The sequence below is a fragment of the Sorex fumeus genome, unplaced genomic scaffold (genome assembly GCF_029834395.1).
Source record: "Sorex fumeus unplaced genomic scaffold, SorFum_2.1 ptg000122l, whole genome shotgun sequence".
NCBI lineage: Eukaryota > Metazoa > Chordata > Mammalia > Eulipotyphla > Soricidae > Sorex > Sorex fumeus.
In genome coordinates this window covers 7,783,528-7,793,686 of record NW_026606179.1, presented here as the reverse complement: position 1 = coordinate 7,793,686, position 10,159 = coordinate 7,783,528, and the positions used below count along the sequence as shown (strand labels likewise).

The following is a 10,159-nucleotide window of genomic DNA, read 5'->3' as shown; positions in this document are numbered from 1 at the left end:
TTGCTTTAGCTGAACTAGTCCTGGCTCAGTGTTCACCCCCTGTGGATGCTGGGGAGACCATGTGACATGCAAGATTGAACCCTGGACTCCTGCTCCCAAAGCAGTGCCCCCACTAAACTCTCTCACTGCCCTGGTTTCACATGAAGAAACCCAGGTTCCAGAGATGTGACTCCAAGGCACCGAGGTACAGCTGAGATTCTCTTCCCTCAAATCAAATAAACAGGGGAGTGAGCTAGGGCAGGGGCAGGCACATGTCACGCTGCTCTCCAATCTTCGATTGGTCCCCACACCCCATGGTCCCCCAAGCTGGGCTGGACCTCGAGATTCAGAAGTGCTGGGGGTGATCCCCAGGCCTCCAAGCACTGCTTCGGAAGCCCTAGAAGATATCAGTGCAATTACTTTTTAAAACCTGAAACCACGAGTTCTCTTGAAAAGCATCTGAGTGTCTGGACACAATCGGTCTCCACAGATGGCCCCAGCCAGGCCACCATAGGCAGTAATGTCCCAGATTTGGGGGAAGTGTCTGTGCTCTGGGTCCAGTTCCCCACTCTGCTCACTGGCCCCTGCTTGTCAAGTACCGCGGCCACCACTTTGCTGCCTCCTTGCCTGATGGACATGGCCAACCTCATGGTCGTGTGCATCTTCCTCTGCAGCTTCTCAGCTGTGCCTGAGCTGTAATTGCTTAGTGCCACCACCTTCATTCTCGTCTACCTGGTGGCCCTGCTGGGCAATGTGTCCATCCTGGTTACCGTGACACTGGACACCAGCCTGCACACACCCATGTACCTCCTCAAGAGACTGTCTGTAGTGGACCTCTCTCCACATCCACTCACTACCCAGCACCTTGCTAGCCACTGTGCTAGGCTCAGGGGAGACTTCCCTCCCCACCTGCGCCACCCAGTTCTTTGCCTTCATCTGCCTGGGGTCCACCGAGTGCTTCCTTCTCACATCCATGGCTTATGACCATTGTCTGGCCATCTACAAGTCCCTGATGTACGGAGTGGTCATGAGTACTCGGGCTGCGTCTGGCTGGTAGAGGCAGCCTCGGGCAGCGGGATTCTCTTCTCTGCTCTCCACACAGCCAACACCTTCTTTCTGCCGTTCTGCAAACCTAATGTCATCAACCATTTCTGTGACATCTGCCCACTCGTGAGGCAGGCCAATGCCCATAGGGCCATGGGCTTTGTGGCCAATGGCTGCATGATCACGAGCAGCTTCACCCTCACCGGCCTCTCCTAATGCTCACATCCTGGCCACAGTGCTGTGCATCTGCTCTGTTACCAGCCGCTGTGAAGCCTTCTCCACCTGCTCATACCACCTGGCCACCGTGCTCCTGTTCTACAGCACCAGCAGCTTGGCCTACATGCAGCCCAAAGCCCGCAGGTCCCCACTGGAGGGCCACCTGGTGCTGTCTTCTACTTGGTCCTCACCAATACACTCAACCCACTCATCTGCAGCATGAGGAACCAGAACATGAAATGATACTGTGGAAGCTCTACCCCTAGACCAGGCAGCCCCACGAAATTCCCCACACCCAGGCAGGGACAGGCAGAGCTCCCTGGGAGCTCCTGCGTCAGACTCAGTGGAGCATAAAGTCAGGTAAGAGTCATGGATGGCAGGAGAAGACAGAGCCACAACCATGATGCGGCCAGCACTGCCACATGTGCTGGGGGGTAAACTATTTGAGGGGGTCCACCCCATTCCATAGCCTGGAGTCCATCCCTTTGGGGACTCCAAAGTCATGTGAGGTTTTCATGCCCTTTCAACAGGCTTTTAGGATTTAGTAGTACATGTTCCCCACTCCAAGTCCGTCCCAAATGCAAGCCCGTCATCACAAGCAGCTATGACTGTTCCAGAAAGAAACAAGACCAGTGTTGACTTTCCAAGCAGCCCTTTCTCCACAAATATAGATCTACACTTAAAAGCACATTATAAAAACTTGTTGAATATAAGGCCATACGTTTTATTTCATTTTATTAATAAAGTGAAATCATTCTATTGAAAGAAAGTTACTGAGAGAACTGTGAGTGGAAAGAGAGTGATTTCTGTGCTCTAGAGAATGTGAGCTTCGCAGGGCCTCACGGAATAGTGGTGAAGTCGGTCCTTCTCCTCCCCCACCACGATGAGACCCTGAGATGCCACCCAGGAATGGCCCCTCTGGCTACTTATTTAGCTCCTCAATGGTCACGATCCCAGAGACACATAAATAAACCTCAGAACCCAGCGGCTTTTGGCAGAAATCTCACCAAACTTAATTATATTTTTTTTGCTTTTTTTAATTAAAAATTTTTTAATAGTGAGATCATGAGGTACAGTTGCAGACTTACACATTTTTGTGCTTGCGTTTCCATTATACAGTAATCAAACACCCATCCCTCCACCGGTGCCCATTTCCCACCACCACGGATCCCAGTATCCCTCCCACCCCCCATCCCCCCATCCCACCCTGGCTCTGTGGCAGGGCATTCCCTTTTGTTCTCTCTCTCTTATTGGGTGTTGTGGTCTGCAAAAGAGGCAATGGGTGACAATCATGTTTAGTCTATAGTCTACTTTCCGCATGCTTCTCCCATCCTGGGAGGATCCTCCCAACACCTTTATTTGGTGTTCCCCTCTTTATCTGAGCTCCCTTTTCCCTTAGTATGTGTGGTTGGCCTCCAAATCATGGAGTAAAATTCCTGGTACTAATCTCGGCCATTCTTGGGTGTTAGTTTCCTATTTTGTTACTTTATGTTCCCCAGATGAATGCAATCTTTCTATGTCTATCCCTTTCTTTCTGAGTCATTTCGCTTAACATGATACTTTCCATGTAGTACCACTTGTATGTAAATTTTGTGACTTCGTCTTTTCTAACAGCTACATAGTACTCCATTGTGTAAATGTACCAAAGTTTCTTTAACCAGTCATCTGTTCTCGGGCACTCAGGTTTTTTCCTGACTCTGGCTATTGTAAAGAGTGCTGCAATAAACAGAAAATTGAAGATGTCACTTCGACTATACTTTTTTTGCCTCTCTGGGATATATTCCCAGGAGTGGTATTGCTGGATCAAATGGGAGCTCAATTTCTAATTTTTTGAGAATCGTCCATACTGTTTTCCAAAAGGGCTGAACCAGTCGGCATTCCCACCAACAGTGAAGGAGTGTCCCTTTCTCACCACATCCGTGCCAGCACCAGTTGCTTTTGTTCTTGTGGATATGGCCCAGTCTCTATGGTGTGAAGTGATATCTCATTGTGGTTTTGATCTGCATCTCCCTGATGATTAATGATGTGGAACATTTTCTCATGTGCCTTTTAGCCATTCGGATTTCTTATTTGTGAAAGTTTCTATTCATTTCATCTCCCCATTTTTTTATGGGGTTGAATGTTTTCTTTTTGTGGAGTTCAACCAGTAATTTGTATATCCTTGAAATTAACACCTTATCAGATGTGTAGTTGGCAAATATCCTTTCCCATTCTGTAGACTGTCTTTGTATTTTGGTCACTGTTTCTTTTGAGGTGCAGAAGCTTTTTAGTTTAAGACAGTCCCATTTGTCTATCTCTGTTTTCACTTGCTTGGCCAGCGGTGTGACATCTTTGAAGACACCATTAGCTTTTATGTCATGGAGGGTTTGCCAACTTTTTCGTCAATGTACCTTATAGATTCCGGTCTGATGTTGAGGTCTTTAATCCACTTAGATCTTACTTTTGTACATGGAGTTAGGCAGAGATTTGAGCCCATTTTTTTGCATGTAGCCGTCCAGTTTTGCCAGCATAATTTGTTAAAGAGACTGTCCCTGCTCCACTTCACTTTTCTTGCCCCCTTATCAAAGATTAGATGCTCGTATTCTTGGGGGGAAGATGTCAGTATATTCAACCCTGTTCCATTGGTCTACAGCTCTGCCTTTGTTCCAGTACCATGCTGTTTTAATTATTACTGCCTTGTAGTAGAGTTTGAAGTTAGGGAGGTTGATTCCTCCCATTTTCTTTTTCCCAAGAATTGCTTTAGCTATTCATGGGGGCTTATTGTTCCATATAAATTTCAGGAGTGTTTGCTCCACTTCTTTGAAGAATGTCATGGGTATCCTAATAGGGATTGCGTTGAATTTATACAGTGCTTTGGAAAGTATTGCCATTTTGACAATGTTAATTCTCCAGATCCATGAACAGGGGATATTTTTCCATTTCCTCGTATCCTCTTTTATTTCCTGAAGTAGCGTTTTGTAGTTTTCTTTGTACAGATCCTTTACTTCCTTAGTTAAGGTAATTCCTAGGTACTTGATTTTCTGGGGCACAATTGTAAATGGGATTGTTTTCTTCATGTCACTTTCTTCTCTTTCACTATTTGCATATAGGAAAGCCATGGACTTTTGGGTATTGATTTTATAGCCTGCCACTTTACTATACAAGCCTATTGTTTCTAGAAGTTTCTTGGTAGAGGTTTTAGGATTCTCTAAGTATAGTATCATATCATCTGTGAATAGTGAGAGCTTGATTTCTTCCTTTCCTACCTGGATGCCCCTAATATCTTTTTCTTGCCTAATCGCTATTGCAAGTACTTCCAGTACTATATTGAACAGCAGTGGAGAGAGTGGACATCCCTGCCTCGTCCCTGATCTTAGAGGGAAGGCTCTCAGTTTTTCGCCATTGAGGATGATGCTTGCTGTAGGCTTGTGGTAGATGGCTTTAACTATATTGAGGAAAGTCCCCTCTATCCCCATTTTGGCTAGGGTTTTCATCATAAATGGGTGCTGGATCTTGTCAAATGCTTTCTCTGCATCTATTGATATGATCATATGATTTTTAGCTTTTCTTTTGTTGATATGGTGGATTATGTTGATTGATTTCTGAGTGTTAAACCAGCCTTGCATCCCCGGGATGAATCCTACTTGGTCATGGTGTATGATCTTTTTGATGAGTAGTTGAATTCTATTTGCTAGAATTTTGTTAAGAATCTTCGCATCCATGTTCATCAGGGATATCGGCCCGTAGTTTTCTTTTCTCGTGTTGTCTTTGTTTCCTTTTGGTATTAGAGAGATATGGGCTTCATAGAAACTGTTTGGGAGAGTTTCCGTTTTTTCAATTTCCTGGAAAAGCTTGAGAAGGTCCTCTTTAAATGTTTGGAAAGGGGCTGGAGAGATAGCACAGTGGGTAGGGCGTTTGCCTTGCACGCGGCCGACCCAGGTTCGATTCTCAGCATCCCATATGGTCCCCTGAGCACCGCCAGGAGTAACTCCTGAGTGCAGAGCCAGGAGTAACCCCTGTGCATCGCCAGGTGTGACCCCCCCAAAAAAAAGTTTGGAAAAATTCGCTAGTGAATCCATCTGGACCTGGGCTTTTGTTTTTGGGAAGACTTCTGATTGCAGTTTCTATTTCGTTGATGTTAATAGGTCTATTCAGGTACTCCAGATCTTCTTGATTCAGCTTTGGGAGATTATAGGAGTCCAGGAATTTGTCCATTTCTTCTAGGTTCTCTTGTTTCGTGGCATACAGACTTCCAAAGTAGTTTCTGATGATCTTTTGGATTTCTTTGATTTCTGTTGTCATATCCCCCTTCTCATTTCTGATTCGGTTTATTAGGGTTCTCTCTCTCTGTTTCTTTGTGAGTGTTGCTAGTGGTTTATCTATCTTGTTTATTTTCTCGAAGAACCAGCTCTTGGTTTCATTTATCTTTCAGATTGTTTCTTTGGTTTCCGTGTCATTGATTTCTGCTCTAAGTTTTATTATCTCTTTCCTTCTGCCGGAGCTAGAGCAATAGCACAGCGGGTAGGGCGTCTGCCTTGCACGCAGCCAACATGGCCGACCCGAGTTCGATTCCTCCGCCCCTCTCGGAGAGCCCGGCAAGCTACCAAGAGTATTCGATATGCCAGACACAGTAACAACAAAGTCTCCAATGGAGACGTTACTGGGCCCGCTCGAGCAAATCAACGATCAACGGGAGGGCCTTTACTTTACTTTCCTTCTGCATGATTTAGGCTCTTTCTGTTGATCCTTTTCTAAGGTCTTGAGCTGTGAGGTCAAGTTGTTTATGTGCATCGTTTCGACAGACCTAAGATATGCTTGCAGAGCTATAAATTTTCCCCGTAATACGGCTTTCGCTGCATCCCATAGGTTCTGGTAGCTCGTGTCTTCATTCTCATTTGTTTCCAGGTATCTTTTGATTTCGTCCTTGACTTCCTTCCTGACCCACTCGTTGTTCAGCATTGAGTTGTTTAATTTCCAGGTGTTTGATTTGGTTCTCCGTGTCTGTGTGTGATTCACTTCTATCCTCAGTGCATCATGGTCTGAAAAGATGGCTGATACTATTTCTATCTTCCTGATTCTGTTGAGGTATGTTTTGTGTTCTAGCACATGGTCTGTTTTGGAAAATGTTCTGTGTACACTGGAGAAGAATGTGTATTCTTTCCTTTTGGGGTGTAAAGCCCTGTATAGGTCTGTAAGCCCTCTCTCTTCTATTTCTTCTTTCAAAGCCAATGATTCCTTGCTGGGTTTTGTTCTTGTTGATCTGTCGAGAGGTGATAGGGCGATGTTGAAGTCTCCAAGTACTATTGTGTTGCTTGCAATGTCCTCCTTAAAATCTGTTAGCAGTCATGGTCACGGTCCTCCCATTGTTCATCAATTTGCTCAAGCGGGCCCAGTAACGTCTCCATCATGAGACTTGTTGTTACTGTGTTTGGCATATCGAATACGTCACGGGTAGCTTGCCAGGCTCTGCCGTGCGGGCGAGATACTCTCGGTAGCTTGCCGGGCTCTCAGAGAGGGGCGGAGGAATCGAACTTGGGTCGGCCATGTTGGCTGCTTGTAAGGCAAATGCCCTACCGCTGTGCTATCGCTCCAGCCCAAAATCTGATAGCAGTTGTTTTAAATATTTAGCTGTTCCCTCATTAGGTGCGTATACATTTAAGAGTGTGATTTCTTCCTGTTGTATGTATCCCTTGATGAAGAGAAAATAGCCTCCACTGTCCCTTCTAGTCTTTTTCAAGGTGAAAGTTAATTATAAATTTAAAAATTCCAAGTTCGTGCGGCCACTATCGTATGCTATTCATAATCATATACTATTCATAATCAGCACAAAAAGCAAATTGTCTAATGTTGCCTTTTTAGCAGGTCTGAGTGTTTGGGAAAAATTCCAAGTAATAATTGTGGGACTGGTGTTGAAATATTGAATGTAATCAAAGTAGAGAGGGAGAGTAATGTGGAAATTATCTGCCACACAGGAAGGGGCAGGGGGGAATAGGGGGTATACTGGGGTTCTTTGTGGTGGAAAATGTACACTGGTGAAGGGATGGGTGTTTGATCATTGTATGACCGAGACTTCAACCCGAGAGTTTTGTAACTGTTCTCATGGTGATTCAATAAATAAATTTATAAAAAATAATAAAAGAGTGGGGCTGGAGTGATAGCGCAGTGGGTCGGGCGTTTGCCTTGCACGCAATCAACATGGCTGACACAGGTTCAATTCCCAGCATCCCATATGGCCCCTGAGCACCGCCAGGAGCAATTCCTGAGTGCATGAGCCAGGAGTAACCCCTGAGCATCGCTGAGTAAGGCCCAAAAAGCAAAAAATAAATAAATGAGTAAAAAGATCAATTAAAAAAAAGAGAGAATGTGAGCTTTTCCAGATGGGAAAAAGCAAAGTCATAAAGTCTTAAAATAGTATGTCTATAGTAAATTTGTGTCAAGTCAGTGAAATTAGATGGTACAGATATAAGATAATATATTATAAAATAATACACTATGATTATATAATTTACTAATAATTGATGGTGGATTAACAACAGGATACAACTGGATGCTCTTTTTACAAAACACAGAGATGTAAAGTCAAGAATGATTTAAACATTTTCAAATGGAGTAATAAAAACAGGACATAACACAATGATGTTTAAAGGAAATCAGAGTTTATAGGCATGGAGGGGAAATAAAGAGCTGTACTGAAAAGTTGAAACATTGTTCAAAAAATAATTCAAGCAAAAAGCCAAACTTCTAAGATTATCAGATTGTTCAAATTGGTAGGAAGATACCAAAGTGGCAAAGCCATGCAGACAATGCAAGCAGTAAATACGATGAGATAACAAACTTAGAGGAAATAATTCAATATCCTTAAAACTCAAATGGAATTAGGGGCTGGAGAGATAGTACAGCAGGTAAGGCACCTGCTCTGCACACCTCTAATTCGAGTTCAATGCCCAACACCACACATGGTCCTTTGAGCCCACCAGGAGTGATCCCCGTGCACCACCAGGTGGAACCAAAAACAAAACTAGAAAATAAAATGCAGTTAAAAGAAGTTTCTCTATTATCAAAGATGAAAAATATTTTTAACATACGATGCCAATGAGGATGTATGTGAGGAACGGAAAAGTTCCAGGTAGCTGGGAAAAGTGGTGCACCATTTCCAAAGGAGCAGGACCGTCTGAATGGAAAACGTTGCAGCAACTTACCTCTCTGACCAAGTAGTTCTCTTATGTATCTTAAGGGAAAAAACTTAAATTGGAATGAATATTGTCTATTTCAACGAGTTAAATATGTTGATGAACAATCTGAAGTCATATTTTCAAGTGGATAAAGAATGCATACATGTTCACAGTGGAACTATTAGACAAGATGGTGGCTGTAAGAGGTGGAAGACTGACTGGAAAAATAAAATGTGGTGGAATGATGACAACTGTGAAAACAGCGTATGCCTTTAAACAGGAAATAAGTCAGAGGGTGAAAAGACACAGAAGTAGCATGAAAACTAGGATCTTCACTACTCCCCGAGGCAACTAGTTTCATAAATTCTATTTTTTTGCAATGATTTTTAAATTATAGGAATACCAAGCCAAATGTCAATGGTGCTCTTGGCATATTCTCTCCTTGGGGAACAGAGGGAGGAGGAACAAAGTCCTACCGTTGCAGGTGACTTATGTGATGCGGGGAGGGGAGCATGCAGCCTTTGCAGGTGACTTATGTGATGCGAGGAGGGGAGAGTGCAGCCTCAAGACGGGTGTCGGCCGCTTCCCTCTCTGGCAACCTCGTTGCCCAAGAAGTGGCTGGGAAAATCGAGATCTATGGTGAGTCAGCTATGAGTCCTTGCACAGTCCAGATCTCATGCCTCAACATCCTCACGAGGAAGCCACCAATCTGTACCTTAAGTCCACTTGCTCTGCGCAGTGTAGGAAAGATCTGCCACCTGATTTCTGGAGAAACTTGGACTCAGGTTAAAGTTTTAGGTCACACCCAGTGATGCTCAGTGTTTACTCCTGGTTCTGCACTCAGGTATCACTCCTGGCAGGCTCGGCAGATCATCAGGGTGCCAGGGATCAAACTTGGATCAACCGTGCAAGGCAAGCACCTTACCTGCTATACTACCTCTTGGACCTCAGTGAGTCAGTCCTAGATCTTACCCAGGCTTTTTGGGTATGTCACCTTCCCTGATAGAAAAGAATTCAGGAGGAGATGAATAGTTAAGTAAAACAGCTTTATTTACAGATTATGAGGAAGGAAACAGAACTCTGTGTTCAAGAGAACACAGACTTCTCCAGAGGTGGTGAGAGCTGAGAGTACATGTCTCAGGCGGCAATGTGGGCTGACTCCTGGAACGGAGATGAGGACTCTTGTCTTTGCAGAGTTATCTTAAAGATTTTCTTCCAAGTTGCCCCCATGTGGGACTTTCTACTAGATAAGAGTCTAGTGCTCTGGCATTGCCAAGGAGAAGAGTTTGAATCATTTGGTGTCCACCTTCATGTTCTTATCACAACCCTTTGTTCCTGCTGGAGCTTCTCTTTGGAGGGCAGTCCAGCCTTCTCCAGGTCTGTGATGATGCCAGTTAGAGAGTTTGATCAGACAGCAGTTCCTGTGTTCACAAAGTGGGCCTGACCCAAATGCTTTTAGCTGCTTTAGGGATTTTTAACTGCTCTTTAAATTCCACCTTGGTTTTACTATGTCCCAAGACAACCCATGCCCCTCCTTCCCCCGTGTACCTGCCAGCTTTACTATCCATCTATAAAACAGAAATTATCCTTATTGAGCCAAATATTAAGTGAAAATCAAAGTGAAAAAAGAAATCCTTCTGAAATGCAGAAATTACCAAAAGAAGATATGAGCTCATGCAAGTCACTAAGAACTACATGAAGACCTTAATGGCAAAGTATCTCTTATACAAAGAGCAGTTCAAAGCATATAGAGAAAATTCATTAGCAAG

The 10,159-nt window shown here is 44.1% G+C and overlaps 1 pseudogene; it reads left to right on the top strand.

The window, feature by feature from the left end:
- The first annotated feature begins 615 nt into the window (after positions 1 to 615).
- On the top strand, positions 616 to 9,516 carry LOC130044461 (olfactory receptor 10AG1-like; annotated as a pseudogene).
- Positions 9,517 to 10,159: the final 643 nt, after the last annotated feature.